The 14,604-nt window shown below is 42.2% G+C and overlaps 1 protein-coding gene across 4 annotated transcripts in view; it reads left to right on the top strand.

Moving 5' to 3' along the window:
• ripor1 (RHO family interacting cell polarization regulator 1) overlaps positions 1-14,604 on the top strand; it is a 313,053-nt gene that overhangs the window by 184,612 nt on the left and 113,837 nt on the right. Inside the window, exon 1 of one of the 4 annotated variants that reach the window (XM_067997843.1) lies at positions 7,884-7,971. The exons of the other annotated variants lie outside the window; for them this stretch is intronic. The gene's annotated coding sequence lies outside the window, so the exon portion shown is untranslated. Of the gene's footprint in view, positions 1-7,883; positions 7,972-14,604 lie in introns of those variants that run through there. 4 annotated transcript variants of the gene reach the window in all.

Below are 14,604 nucleotides of genomic sequence, written 5' to 3'. Positions count from 1 at the left end.
AGATGTGAGATTCAATCTTGTCCTAGACTCGTATTATGGTTGGTCAGTAACTTTCAGAAAGTTATGTGTCTGTATTTGGATTCCTGGTGAGCACGTGTGGGGAAACTTTAGGTTTGTACAGGAGATCAATAGAATCCCATGAATGTTTGGAGGAAGAAAACTTTTATCCTCTAATAAATATGAAAAAAAATGCTGATTTGGATTTAAAGCGATGAAGTTACAAACCCCCTTTCTTCACCTTCCCCCCCGCCCCCCCCCCCCCCACTAAAATAAAAGCTTTTTTAAATAAAAATTGGCTGGAAGTTTTGTATGAGGTGAACACCAATTCAATTCCATGTTGTGCTGCATGAGATAGGGGAATTGGAAGTTGTCTGCTCATTGGAAGGTTGTCATGTGGGCAAAGGGGCCTAGTTAATGACCCAGAACTCTGCTTCTGACCACAGAAGCACATTGCATGATGGAATGATGCAAGGAAAGGGACCTGAGAGCACACTCCTTCATTTGGAGAGTAAATAATTAGAGTTGCGTAGCTTTCTGCAACGATTTTTGCTGCACAATGTCGAGTGGCACACTGCTATATGTGTACACGTGTGTAACATTCATCGAGCACATAGCCTAACTCTGGTTGCACTATTTCCAAGTTTTGTCACAAGTACTAACCATGCAAGGAAGGCATTAATCACCCAGTGATGCTGCAGTTGTGATAAATATTGAATCATCAGTGTGTTACATAGTCATTGAATGATGACCTAACAGTGGATTGACATGTAGTTCCTATAATCCAGATAGTTTTACAGAATGCCGTTAATGACGGGCTCTTTAGAAATGTAGACAATAATGGAATTCCAGTACTGGGTGAATCATGGCCCACATATTGAAGTTAGTTTTTTTTAACACCTGGGAAGGTGCATAGCGTTAGCAAATAGCTACAGTTAATGATTGCCTAATGGCCATGGATCATATCCTACATGCTAAAGCTCTTAAATTTGTTTATTGGATTCCAGTACAAGGATCTACGCAAAAATCTAATTGCAATTTAATGGCCTTTTTCTCTGTTTCTAATGTTTTTGATGCTACTTCAACTTCAATCAGGAGAGAATCATTAACCCAAGGAGTGCTAGGAATCGTGTTATCCTAACCATGCAATGACATTGTAACCTAGTGTCCTGTCAGTGAAGTTGCTTTAATAACTTAGACTCCGGGGACTGTAGTGTTGTGTTACACTAAGATCTCTAAGAATTTGAAAAACAATCTTCCCTGCTACAAATAAAACTTGTTCTGGCATGTGGGGAGAGCACCACATGGGTTTAAATTCAGAGGGTTTTGAATCTTGAGAGATCTTTGTTGTGGAAATATATAGAAAGAGAGCATAATTACTGTTTTTAAGACAAACACAACAACAACTTGCATTTATATAGCACCCTTTAATGTAGTAAAACATTCCAAGGCTCTTTAGATGAGTATAATCAGACAGATAATTTGACACCAAGCCAAACAAGGAGGTGATCAAAAGCTTGGTCAAAGGGGTAGGTTTAAAGGAGCATCCTAAAGGTGGAGAGCCAACTGCAGCAGTTTTTGTACATAGTAAGATCCCACAAACAGTAATGACATGGGTGGTCAGTTAACCTGTTGGTGGGGGGGAAAGAGGGAGGACAGTTCTACCTGAACCAATGGAATAGATGGGCAGCAGCTTGGATTAATAGCTCATCGGAAGGAGGGCATCTCCAATAATGCAGCATTTCCCTGGTACTGCGCTGGAGTATCAGCCCACTCCTGAGTACAGCTTGAGCTGACTCGATGAGAGTGCTGCCAGTGGAGCATGGAACATGCCCGTGGTCTGGGATTATCTGCAGACTGTGTTTCGAACTGGATCAGTGCTGTCCCAGTAACAGGAGATGGGAAGCACATAAAAGGAAATGAAGCACGATGTGGAAGCTGCCGGGTCTGACTGTGAATAGCGCAGATGCTGGCCAGATACCTGATTTCGTTCAGCCCCTGTCTCCTGTCATGAGACGAGGGAAGAACAAGCTGAGGATACAAAAAATGTCACTTCCTTTTTCCTCCTAGGTCTTGGTTTGTCTGTCTGATAAGTACTCAGTGGAATTCTTTTTTTACTTCAGACACATAGATAGTGGGTTGACCCACGAACTCTGCAGCTCTTAAAACGTAATGTGTCCCATACAGAGCTACTTCAAGCCTGAGAAGTGCACATCCTGATAGCTTCTGCTATGTATAAAATGAGCCCCAACTGCTAAAATTAAGCATATGAGAAGTGCTGAGAGTGCATTATCTTTCTGGGATCTGTAGTTTCCTTCCTTACCATGACAGTGATGGGCTCTGGAGAGGAAACGAAGCAAGGCTGCCTGTGCCCAGATGATAAACTGCTGCTTCTTTCAGTGTTCGGCCCACATCCCTGTTTAGAAATACCATAGCATGACAAGGGCACATGCAGATAAATAGCCAGTTACTGTAAGTGTGCGTGAAGAGGAGGATAGAATGGCAAGTATTCAGTGAAGTTCTGAATGAGAGTAGTGGAGAAAGTTGAGCTCGGTGGTTGATGGTGAAGGTTTGGTAGCACTTGGCTTCTCGATAGATAAATGTTAACGACAGTAACTGTGAAAGTTAAAGCCTGGTAACTGGTAGAATTCTCTGTGGTCGAGCCACGCTATAATGGAGCCCTTTGTATATTGGAGGGACTGTCGGCTTCCTTTGTGTACTCATGAGCTGCTTCGTTACTGTATGCTGTAGCACAACCACGCTGAGCACCTCTGCAAGACTGGAGCTGCCACCAGCGTTGAATCTGACTTTACACCAGGTCTTTCAGTGTTTGTATTGTAAACCAAAGACACAGCTTAAAAGCTTAAATGGGCTTTGGCATTTGTTTGTTCCTAGTCGATGAACTGGTAGCATAGTGCTAGGACATCGGTTCCTGAAGCACTTGTCTTCCTGGATGCCGACTGGCAAATCTGGTAGGCTTACATGCGGTTGTCACTGGCCACACATGTCCTGCAGATCAGGAACCGGCAATGCAAATATCACACTAACATCAATATAAAAGCAACCTTTAAACTGGCACTGTTTTATAGTATGGATTTGGAGACGCTGCTGTTTACACTACTGAATCCAGCTCCCTTATTCTAGTAGCACACTCGTACATCCAGTCTTTCGTGGGTCTATAAGTCTACCACTTGGATAAGGGAGTTGTGTTTAGGTATTGTAGGTGCTGTGAGCCAGCTCACGGACACTGGTCTCCTGGAATCTAAGCTACAGCTGCGTCAGTATAAAGTTGCTGGTGTTCATTTCACTTTTTGTCTCTTTCTCTTTCCCCCCCCCCACCCCCCCCCATCCCTTCCCCCAAAGAAATGGAGAGCTCCAGACCTCGGTCAAGCTGTCTGCAGCCTGAAGATGGATTCTCCAAACCTCTGGCTGGGAGGTGGAAATAGGAGAAGTCCACTTGTCCTCACCATCTCTTGTAGAGCAGCATCGGCAAATGTGTGAGAGTATTTTTGTGTTAAGGGGGAAGAGAATCTCTGTCTCTTTTATTTTTGTCCAAGGAGCCCTTGAAAAGCCACTGAAACTGATATTCAGTAAGATTCATGTGATATATATATATATATATATATATATATATATACACACTTGAAAGCCATTAATGTTTCATTGTATAGATGCTACAAAGCTAAAGTTGTTGGGCTTATGTGACTTAACCATGTTGTAAATATTATGCGCTGACAAATGGTCTGTTTTGTCCCTGGGTATGGACTTGGATTCTGAATAATGTAAGTGTCAAAAATGAGCTGCTGATTTGATTGTAGCAGCTATGCAAGCTGTTCTCTGTCACAAGTACGTGTGTGACTTAATCTTTCTTGTCAGATAATAGTCTTGCTTGTCCATATAGCAGTCTTTTCTGTGCCTCCAGCAACCACCTCAATGAGAGTGGCAGCTTTCTTGCATCTGATTAAATTAAATTCTGTTAAACTTCATTTTTGTCTAGTTGGGGATTGGGGTAATATCTGGCTCTTAAATGCGAGGTGACAGAAATCTGCATTGTGATGGTACAGACTTTCATAGGGCCTGTTACATCAAATACCCTGAATTTGATTTCCAGTATTTGTTCTTATTGAAGTAGTTTGCATACAGCTCAATCTTTCAGAACAGCATTATTTTTCTCTTTGTTGTATTTGCTCCCTATACAGGTGTCATTAGGCTTAGTCCCAATCCGATGCTGTTGTTCAGTCAACACTCATTCAGTTACACATTGGCTTAGTCATGTCCTTTGATAGTTTAAGAATTCTCCTCTGTGTCCCTCCCCTTGGGTGATGTGCCCAAGGTGGATACCTCCTATAGAGTGTGGGTTGAACATGTTACACTCAACCTTTTTTTCCTTCTCTTGGAAACTTAAGTATTTAGGACAGTCTGCCCTCAATTCCAGTAAGGCACCACAACAAATATGACACTTGAATGTTGGTCTCTGATTTTCTGTTGAGGAAAACTGTTTTAGCACAATCAGCCCCTCCTTCATATTTGTCAAATTTTTGACTTGGAACACTTGTGACTGCACAGGTAGAAAGAAACATACTTTCTGTCACCAATCTATCCTTTTAAAGTTTACTGGGCTGCTCCATTCTTTTCCTTCCAGTGCAAGCATAGTGCTTGTGTAATCTGACCTGGTAAAATGAGTACTGTAGAAATTGGTTATTGGAGAGTGCGCAAATTTAGGGCACAAACCACTGTGGACTTGGGCCTCTGAGTCATGTGCTCCGTATAATCTGAAGTCTGTCTCGAGGGTCTTGTCCAAAAAAACCATAAACTTTTTTTTGAAAGATTTTCAATGAGGAATTCAGTTTTATTTTGATGAAGTTGGTTGAGGATTTCATTCCCTTTCCTTTTGTTCCTCAATACCCTCTCTCCCTGTTGAACTTGGAAGTTGTACTCCACCTGGAGCTTTGAACTGCACTTGGCTTTACGGTTTCAGTGGGTATTGTGGTCGGGTCTGTAGAGCGGGTTCTGCTGCACTACTATTGAAGTTTTTTTTTGGTGCAGTGAAATGAAAACTGAAGCCTAGAATTATTTTTGTTCCGGTAGTGACTGGGTCTCTTGCCTTGCGACATGCAGCAAAATAAACTCCAGGATCACCACAGATCACATCCTGTAAATAGTTTAAAGAGCTTGATGTCTGTCAGAGTCCACTGATGGCAATAGTCTCACGGACTCCAACTGAATGTATTAAAATTGAACATGGGCATGTTTTGAGGATGTAATGCATCTCTGGTTTTCTCGTCATTTAATGTTACCTGATCTGGTTGATGCCCCAGTGCTTTATAATGCACTACAGTTTGCGTGTGGTCCTGTACCCTGTGGCACAGGGAGTTGCACTTGTCCGTTGAGTAATAAGAGTCTCTACTAATCCACAACCTTCAATAAAGGACATGAAAGAAAAAAAAAGCCCAGAGATCAATAGGGAAGGCCCAACAAGCCTTTGTTTCCTTTGGTGATGCAATGCATCTCTTCTCATCCAGTGCTATGCAGTAGTGAGCTGTGGGTTCATCCTGTGATACTTAGTGTCAGATGTTGGACCTCGCGCAGAAATTAGGTGCCTCCCTAAAAGGAAATTCTGAGCAGATTTCTTCAGCCCCCCCCCCCCTCCACCGGCTCCCCCTTCCCAAGACACATCTGGGTACAAAATAGGAATCTGAACAAGCAGCATTGACTGTGGCCTTAGATAGATAGATAGATGGATGTATGTCTGTCTGCTTGGCCTGCGGAAAGCTTTGTTTAATTGGGGAGTAACCACGACATGGCAAACACGGAGGTGGGGGGGGGGGGTGGTAGGAAGGAGGAAATTACAACTGCAAATTACATTGAAGCATATTTTACAGGGAGGGAGTGGATGCTCCTCACATGCTCCAGATCCGTACGGAATCCTTTTTGAAGCCTGATGGATGGTTTATATCTAATTCTCGACGCTGTCACTAATCTGTGAGGTCATTGAGTTGGGCATTGAAGTTCAATTAAAGCTCATCAGTCTTCCTGATTACAGTAGACGTTGCACTTTTAGTTTAATTAGGAAATGTTGCTAATCAGTCTTTCAGATGCAATATTAACTGAGGCCTCGGCAGCTGTTCAGGTACTTGTAAAGAACCAATGGGGCTATTTGGAAAAAGCACAGGGAGTTCTCCATGGGGGCAAAATTGGACATGGGCGTGGACACAAAACAGATGGAATTGCCTTGATACCCTTTATATGACCTGGCCAATATTCAATTCTACTGAAGTCAATGGAACTGAATATGGGGGGTGGGGGGGAAGGGGGTGTATAGCGGAGGGTTTGGGGGGGAGGTGTTTAGTTGGGAGGGTGTATGGTTGGCGGGGGCGGGGGGGTATAGCAGGCGACCAATGCGATAGCATCTGTTTTGCGCCCCTGCCCGTTTTCACTTTCACCCCCGCCCCCCACCCCCCGAAGTCCTGGCCTATATTCATTCCCGAACCAACAGCACTTGAGATAAATGACAAGATTTTTTTTGTTATTAATTGTGGCATCTTGCTGTGCACCAAATTGGCTTCCTGTGTTTGCCTACATAACACTGATTTAAGACCTACTCCTTTTAATTCTAAGTCTATTAACTTGAATTATTGGAGAATTTGATTTTTTTTCATGCAAAAAGCGACTTTGTAATTAACAGGAGTAGACTGTACACTTCATTGATGTGAAGTGCTCTGGGAAGTCCCATGGAAGTGATCAGGCATATATAAATGCTTGTTTTTCTTTCTAATGATGAAATTATTGTGTAAAACATCAAGTTCAAATTCTGTACTTGCCAGAGTATCCATCACAAATTTGAAGTAGTCCAAAGGTTTGGGTCCAGTAGCGAGAGCACGCTGATTGTCTCCAGGATATGCTGAAATCCCCTGCACTGTAACCTGGCCTCTGCATTTGAACCTGTGGTTGCGCCACTGGTCCCTCTCTTCCTGCTGTTGCTCTGAACCAAAATGGTTCATTATAAAAGTTTGTGCGGAACATATAGTTAGCATTCGTATGTTTGTTTTGTTAGACTAATCTAAGGTAGTATCTTTTAATTCAGTGGGAATCCTGATGACTCAGTAACTCCTGTTTGGTGCAGTAGGTTCAGATTTATTTAAAAGTAGTTGCTCTTAATCAGACTTGCATATGACTGTGATTGTCCAACCAATACTGACTTAAGATGACACAATAAAAGGGCATTCATGTCCAAGTGAATGAGTCTGGAGTTTGAAATTCCGGGGTAAAAGGGGATTTGTGACGGGCAGTTGTGTTGTCAAGTGACGAAGTGCAGTTCTGGAGGATGTTGGTTTAATGGCGGAGGGCTTTCTCACTGAATCACTGGTTTCCTCCTGTGTTGTGTAGTTGCTATGGTGATGAATAATGACAAGTGAAAATATGAGGCCTGTAATTAAAGCTGTAACCTAATGAACCTTGAAATGTCCTTTGACCACTCTGATAATACAGATGAGTAATGGGCAGCAATTGCTCTTGGAGGATCTGAGAATGTAATAAGTGGATTTGATTTATTTTCCTTCATCAGTTTCATTCTCCTCTTTCTTCCCACCCCTCAAAAAAAAAACTACAGGATTTACGTTTTTGCAAGTAACTCCTGTAGCTTTTGTGCTTGAGGACCTTGCAGCTTTTTGCGACAATAATAGTTACTGAGTTATGTAGCAGTTTCACTTAGTCATCTGTAAACCTACCCTCGGATAGGGCGGTGTAGTCTTACTCTGTGTCTGTAGCTGTTTTACACAATAAGACTACGTTTCAGTGATCATTATTGGGAACAACAGGAAATGCATGATGTCAGCAGTGCTTAGTGTGGGAGGGATCCCAAAAGCTTCAGGACTTGAGCTTCATTCCTGTTCTATCTGAGTGGACAAGAACATACAAACTGAAGCTGAGTTATGTTGATTTAGTTGTAACCTGCCAGTCAACGTGGTGTAGAAGGTAAGTGTTCCGTTCACTGAATTTGTACACTTTACATTATTGGCTTTCTTAAAATTGAGTAAATTTACAATAACTAAGTAAATATGAACCATAGTCTTTGTAATATGATGCTGATTAAAGGGAAAAGTCCTATTGGCTGGCTAGGTTGGACTCTAAAGTAACTTTGTTGTTCCTGCAGTGTTTAATTCAGCAAGTTGTTCGCATCAAGGGTGTGACAGTGAGCTGCTACTGCTGCCCTTATGGCTGCATTGTGCTCCTTCCTCTGCTCTGGGGCTTTCCTAATGCTTTCCTTATCTGTGCTAAACATTGCCACCTGTGCCATTAACTTACTAAATGCCATTTCCTTTTGTGAAGCCAAATAAGGCTTTCAAAGTCATTGAATCTGCGTGCTCGAGAACTGCCTGGAATTTTAACTAGGTTTAAATGCTTTCAGTAAAATATCATTACTTTGTGTTGAAAGATTAAGTTGATAAATCACTTGGTTGTGAGAAGTGAAATCGTGGAGATAACCAGCTCCCCTAGAATTGTAGCACAAAAGCCAGAGCTGCTGTCCGTTCAGTTACAGACTGTACGCACAGTGTCCTCCTCTGTTAGACAGCAGTCTCTTGTCAAACACATGGGAAATCATAAATTGGGGGTGGGGGGGTGATTGTTGTGGATGATTGAGGTCTTAAATCAAGTGGCTTAACTTTTTAAAGTGTTTTTGTATAAACTCTTTTTTCTGTCTTTTTTCCTCTCCTGGTTGGGAAGCACTCTGAGTATGCCAGTCACCTCGTACCTCACCAAAAATGGCCATTATTTATTTGTGAACTTTGCCAGAGTGTCGGCAGACTATTCACCACAGGAACCATTACAGCTGAGGCCAAGTCTGTCCTCGCCTGATGTTCACACTCATGTGGTTCTGTCAGGGGTCGTTGGTCAGCAAGCAGGATAGAGTGTCCTGGCCATTTTCTGTCTTTTTCCTTTCTTTTACAATTGGCTTCAGCAACTTTTGGTAATATCCCGACTGCTAACTAACTCAGCACAGACCAGGAATTGAACCCAAGACCTTTCTGGTCTCTATGACTCAGCTACTGCCTGGGTAGACTCACTGAGCTGTGTGTGTTTATGAATGCTCACTCTTTGCCCTTCCCACTGTGTGTATTCAAATTTCTTGTGTAATCAGTCCAGTGGCCAATTATGAACTAATGAAATTCACTTCAATGAGACAGAGATATTAAGCAATAGACAGTCAGACTTGCGATCGTTTGGTTGGGAACTGGTTGCTTGCTTCCTTGATTTATTTGGTCCATCTGTAAGCAGAATGTTTATTGGAATGATGCAGTTTGAGAATTGTTTGTATAGAGTAGGCGAAATTGAAATGAACTAATCTAAGGTACCTCAGGGTAAAGCGCGGTAATAGCTTTTAGTCTATAATTTCCTCCTTAAGATTGTAGTTAATCACTCCGTACTTTTAAAATGGGGACATGTATATGTTCGGCTTGGTATAGAACTGAGCCACACAGAACAGAAGGTTCCAGCTTCAGTCCTGGTCTGTGCTGATTCCGTGACTTGTGCTATGGTACAGTTCCATGAGCGTCAAACACTCGACAGTAATGGATGGGAAGTATTGAGATGCGAGAGGGGTATACTTAGCAAAATGCACTACATAGGCACAGTGTTGATTTCCTATACGCTAGACATGACCACCAAGGATCATTTCCACTCTGCAGACCAGAAGTCTTGGCTTTACCAAGTTGAAGCGTAACTAGGGATCATTGAGGAAACAGGTTGTGTTAAAGGGGTACATCAACACTTACAAAGGAGATGCCAAAATATACTTTTAATGTCCAGTAAACCTCATGTAACCGTGACCATTCTTCATGGGTAATCTAGATGGTCCGCGTTGGAAGTCTATTCAGTCATGGGGAGCACCCAGTCAAGCCTGTCTTGTCCTCGCCTGATGTCCACTCACTTGCACTTTCTAGCAGGAGTCCGCGCACTGAGTTTTGAAGTAGGAACTCTTGCCAATTTCCCCGATCCCTCTACTTCCACTCCCCTCTTGCCCTTCACGATGAGCTCAAGTAACTCAGCACAGATCAGGAATTAAACCTTTTTCTACATGGTATTCTATTCTCACATTAAACTATTCTACACAGTGCTGTGTGTTTACTAAAGGAGCCATCAGGGGAGTTTGCATTGCTGTGTTTAATAGTGACCATTCAAGGCCAAGGGGGCCTGAATGTTTGAGCTGTTTAACAGTGTGAAAATCTATAATTTGATAATTGAGGCGCTTCGATTCCATCTTGGCCCCATGTACTACCTATACATTGGCTTCACTAATGGACACTACAGTCAGGCAGTATTCGAACAGTTGCTCTGAAATGTATTGAAACACACCATGTTCCATTTGAGACGTACTGGTTTCATGTATTGGAATGGCCAAAATCGATGTGATCTTCATTTAGTCTATGGGTGAAGGTGAATTGGACCAGCCTTTTATCCAGCGCAGTTTGGTAATATAATTCATGGTCTCAAGATTTATTGCTGTATTTCCCTAAGGATTTATGTTTAATATGCATGAGAGTGTGATTTAAATTAAAAATAGACTGAAAAACATTAGCCAAGTGCTGAATAATAATTCTAGATGCAATGGGCTGCATGTCTCTTGTGTTGCAGCCCAGGTGCAAAGATGCCCCTTGGGGAAGGAATGGTTGGATCACCATCATCTTCAGCACCCCCCCACCTCACTCCACTCCCAATTGAAGCTCCACTTGTAGAAAGTATCTAGTTTTTAATTCAACTGACACTACAAATTTGATTAAAGCTTACTGCTTATTTATGTGCTTATTAATTCTCTGCCTTACAATGAATCCTCTAGCCTGATAAAAGAGTAAAAGTGCTATTTTAGTCTTTCTGTGCACTGCTTTTTATACTTCACTCTATCTGAAGAACAGTGAACTATTTATTAACTCCTTGTCATCTCGAGGCCACATTGTTTCCTTCAGCAAGACAGCGTTCCCTTTGTTCTGCTCCATGTTGGACTGCAGTTAAGTACCTGCTGATAAACCCACTGTGTAGGTCCTACACAATGCTATCTTTCTCGTATCTCTGGACGAGTTTGTGTGATGTACAGCCTCGATTGTAATTCTGGTGTTTTTGGTGCTTCCCAAGACTGCAGAGTAGAACTTGTTTTTTTTCCCATTTTACATTCAGGCTCTGCACCCAGTAGATCATGATGTTGAGATGCCGGTGATGGACTGGGGTTGACAATTGTAAACAATTTTACAACACCAAGTTATAGTCCAGCAATTTTATTTTAAATTCACAAGCTTTCGGAGGCTTCCTCCTTCGTCAGGTGAACGATGTGAAAAATGTAGATCAGGCATGACATACTTTGGTTACATTTTTCCAACAGTACCTTGCAACCCCAGTGTCAGCACATTCTTACCTATATTCACAATGATGCTCTCCCTTGTGGAAATGAGAGATGTGTGAAGACCAGATGTCTTTAGTTGAATTCGACCTGCTCCAATGGCTTTGAAGCACAGCAATCTTGGATTTATGGACTGTGTGCACATAGTGACCAAAAGCTGCTTCAACTTTAACCTCATCATCCGTTGCTTATGACTGATTCAAACACAACTGGGGTGGATAGCAGATCTGTGGCTTGAAGATCCCAACACCTGATACCAGCGGCAACCAATACAGGGGAGCAGCACTTTCCAGAAGTGCCCTTTAGGGTATACTTCAGGGTTGAGTGTTCTTTCAGTCATGGATTGTGGGACTTGTAGGACTTGGTTCAGTGCTGGTTCCTGCCATTAAATTCACACAAATAGAAAAATTGTTTATGCTTGTACATGTATGATTCATTGTGGTGACAAATTACAACAAGATATGATACATGTATCACAATGGAGGGTGTGGGAAAGAAAGAACTTGTGTAAAGTAGTGCCTTTTACTACCTCAAGACATCCCAAAGCTCTTCACAGGCAATAAAGTACTTTTAAGTGTAGTCACTGTTGTAATATAGAAAAACATGGCTGCCAATTTTCACACATCAGGGTCCCACAAATAGCAATGTGATAAATGACCATTTAATTTGTTTTTTAATATTGGTTGAGGGGTGGATGGTCGGAGAACTCACCAGTGCTCTTCAAATAGTGCCATGGGATCTTTTACATCTACCTGGGAGGACAGAGTGCATTGGTTTAATATCTCATCTGAAATACGGCCCCTGCAATAGTGCAGCGCTCCCTCAGTACTGCACTGAAGTGTCGGCCTAGATTATGTGCTGAAGTCTGGAGTGGTACTTGAACCCATGACCTTCTGACTCCAAGGCGAGAATGCAACCAACCGACAAACGAGGGGCCATGTTTCCTGGTGTCCTGAAGGTACTTGCACAGAGTGGGTCTATGGTGATCACATGGCTTTGAAAATGCTTCAATTTTAGGGTGCAGATATCAGCATCCCCATAATATACCACTGATGGCTCCTCCTCCATGACATATAGTAAAGCTTCATAATTGCCTTGTGGGGTTGTCCGGTTAAGACCCTGTTATGATTTGCAGGACTTTTGCAGTGGAGTCTACTTAGTACTTTAAACACGGTACAGTGTTCAGTCCTGTGATGGGAACATGCATTTATAAAGTGACAATACTTCAGGTTGTCTGAAAGCAGAATTTGGCAGTTAATTAAGCGAGATGTTACACCCGTGCAAGGTTTGTGTGCATCAGGCCCTACTGAAAACACTCTGGGCTGCCACTAGTGTGCTATCGCTGTTTACATTTGACTGTAAAGCTAAATAGGAATAACTGCAGGAAATAAATAAAGGGGGGCTGGTGGGTTGGTTATCTTTAATTATCTTGCCGAACAGGAGGTTGGTTATGATATCATGTGTGTTTTTTACGTTCTTTTAGAGCGCAGACTTGAAAGAAAGATTTGGAGCCTGGAATAATGGACTTATTTAGTCATCCTGGCAGGGAACCAGTCGATTTTAAAAAAAACTTGGAAAATTCAACTTCAGCTGTATTTTTAAACAAAAAGACCACGGTGACTTTTTCCAGGCTCTCTTTCCACATCGAGTATAAATCTTTAGTGATTCTTGCATGTGTAATACAGGGTTTAAGATGCAGGTCTGCAGCAGGATTAGTGTATATATAAATATAAACTCACTGTTTTAGTGACCAGATTAGGTCACCAATAACCAGAGCTGCCAAGCAACCACAAGATATCTTGTTGGTTGGATCAGTGGTAATGACTAGTATTTAAAGGCGATGTTTCTAAAAGATTAGTATGTTTTCCGGTGATTGTCCCTTCAACGCTGAAATTTAAATAGTTTACAATTGCTTTGGAATCATAGTATCATGGTAGGTACAGCACAGGAGGAGGCCATTCAGCCCATCATGCCTGCGCTGGCTCTTCGACAGAGCTTTCCAATTAGTCCCATAACCCTGTAAATTTTTTTCCCTTCAAGTATTTATCTAATTCCCTGCTGAAAGTTACTATTGAATCTGCTTCCACCACCCTTTCAGGCAGTACATTCCACATTGTTACAACTCGCTGTGTAAAAAAAAAAAGTTTCCTCATGTCGCCTCTGGCTCTTTTGCTGATCACCTTAAATCTGTGTTCTCCGGTTACCGACCCTTCTGCCACGGGAAACAATTTCTCCTTATTTACTCTGTCAAAACCGTTCATGACCCTCAATACTCTATCAAATCTCCCATTAGCCTTCTCTGTTCTAAGGAGTACAACCCCAACTTCTCATCTCTTCACATAACTGAAGTCCCTCATCCATGGTACCATTCTAGCAAATCTCTTCTGCACCCTCTAAAATGTGATGCCCAAAATTGAACACGATACTCCAGCTGAGGCCCAGCCAGTGTTTTATAAAGGTTTAGCATAACTTCCTTACATTTGTACTGTATATGCCTCTATTTATAAAGCCCAGGATCCCATATGCTTTTTAACAGCCTTCTCAACTTGTCCTGCCACCTTCAAAGATTTGTGTTCATACACCTGCTCCTGTGCTCCCTATAAAATTGTATCATTTAGTTTATATTGCCTCTCCTCATTCTTCCTACAAAAATGTATCACTTCACACTTCTCTGCATTAAATTTCATCTGCTATTTGTTTGCCCATTTCACCAGTCTGCCTATGTCCTCCTGAAGTCTGTTACTATCCTCCGCATTGTTTACTATATTTCCGAGTTTCGTGTCATCTGCAAACTTGGAAATTATACCCTCTATACCATGGTGTATGTTGGACACCTGCTCCCAGTGGCTGGCCGTCTTGATGTTGAGGCTGCCCTAATTCTTATTTGAAGATATGCAAACCATGGACCTGTGCAGTTGTTTTCAAGTTTTGTGACTTTAGTGCTGCTATCTGTTCCATTGGCTGGGCATGCCTTGTACAATAATCTTCTGCATTTATAAAGGCAGGCAGGAGAGTTTCAGTGGCTCACTCAGCTTGCTGGCAGCCATATTTTTGGCCTTTGCCTCCAGCAGCCCATTGATTGACCTTTTATGTTGGAAGACCGAGGAAGTGCTGCTATTGGATGTATGACTGAAACCATGTATTCTGCAACTGTCTGTGCTGCTGCACCTTGAGGACTACTTTTGCCCCAACGGTGGTAATGCTGTTAGCAGTTAACT

Source organism: Heptranchias perlo, chromosome 16 (genome assembly GCF_035084215.1).
Source record: "Heptranchias perlo isolate sHepPer1 chromosome 16, sHepPer1.hap1, whole genome shotgun sequence".
In the NCBI taxonomy this organism is placed as follows: Eukaryota; Metazoa; Chordata; class Chondrichthyes; order Hexanchiformes; family Hexanchidae; genus Heptranchias; species Heptranchias perlo.
This window is presented reverse-complemented; position numbering and strand designations above follow the sequence as displayed.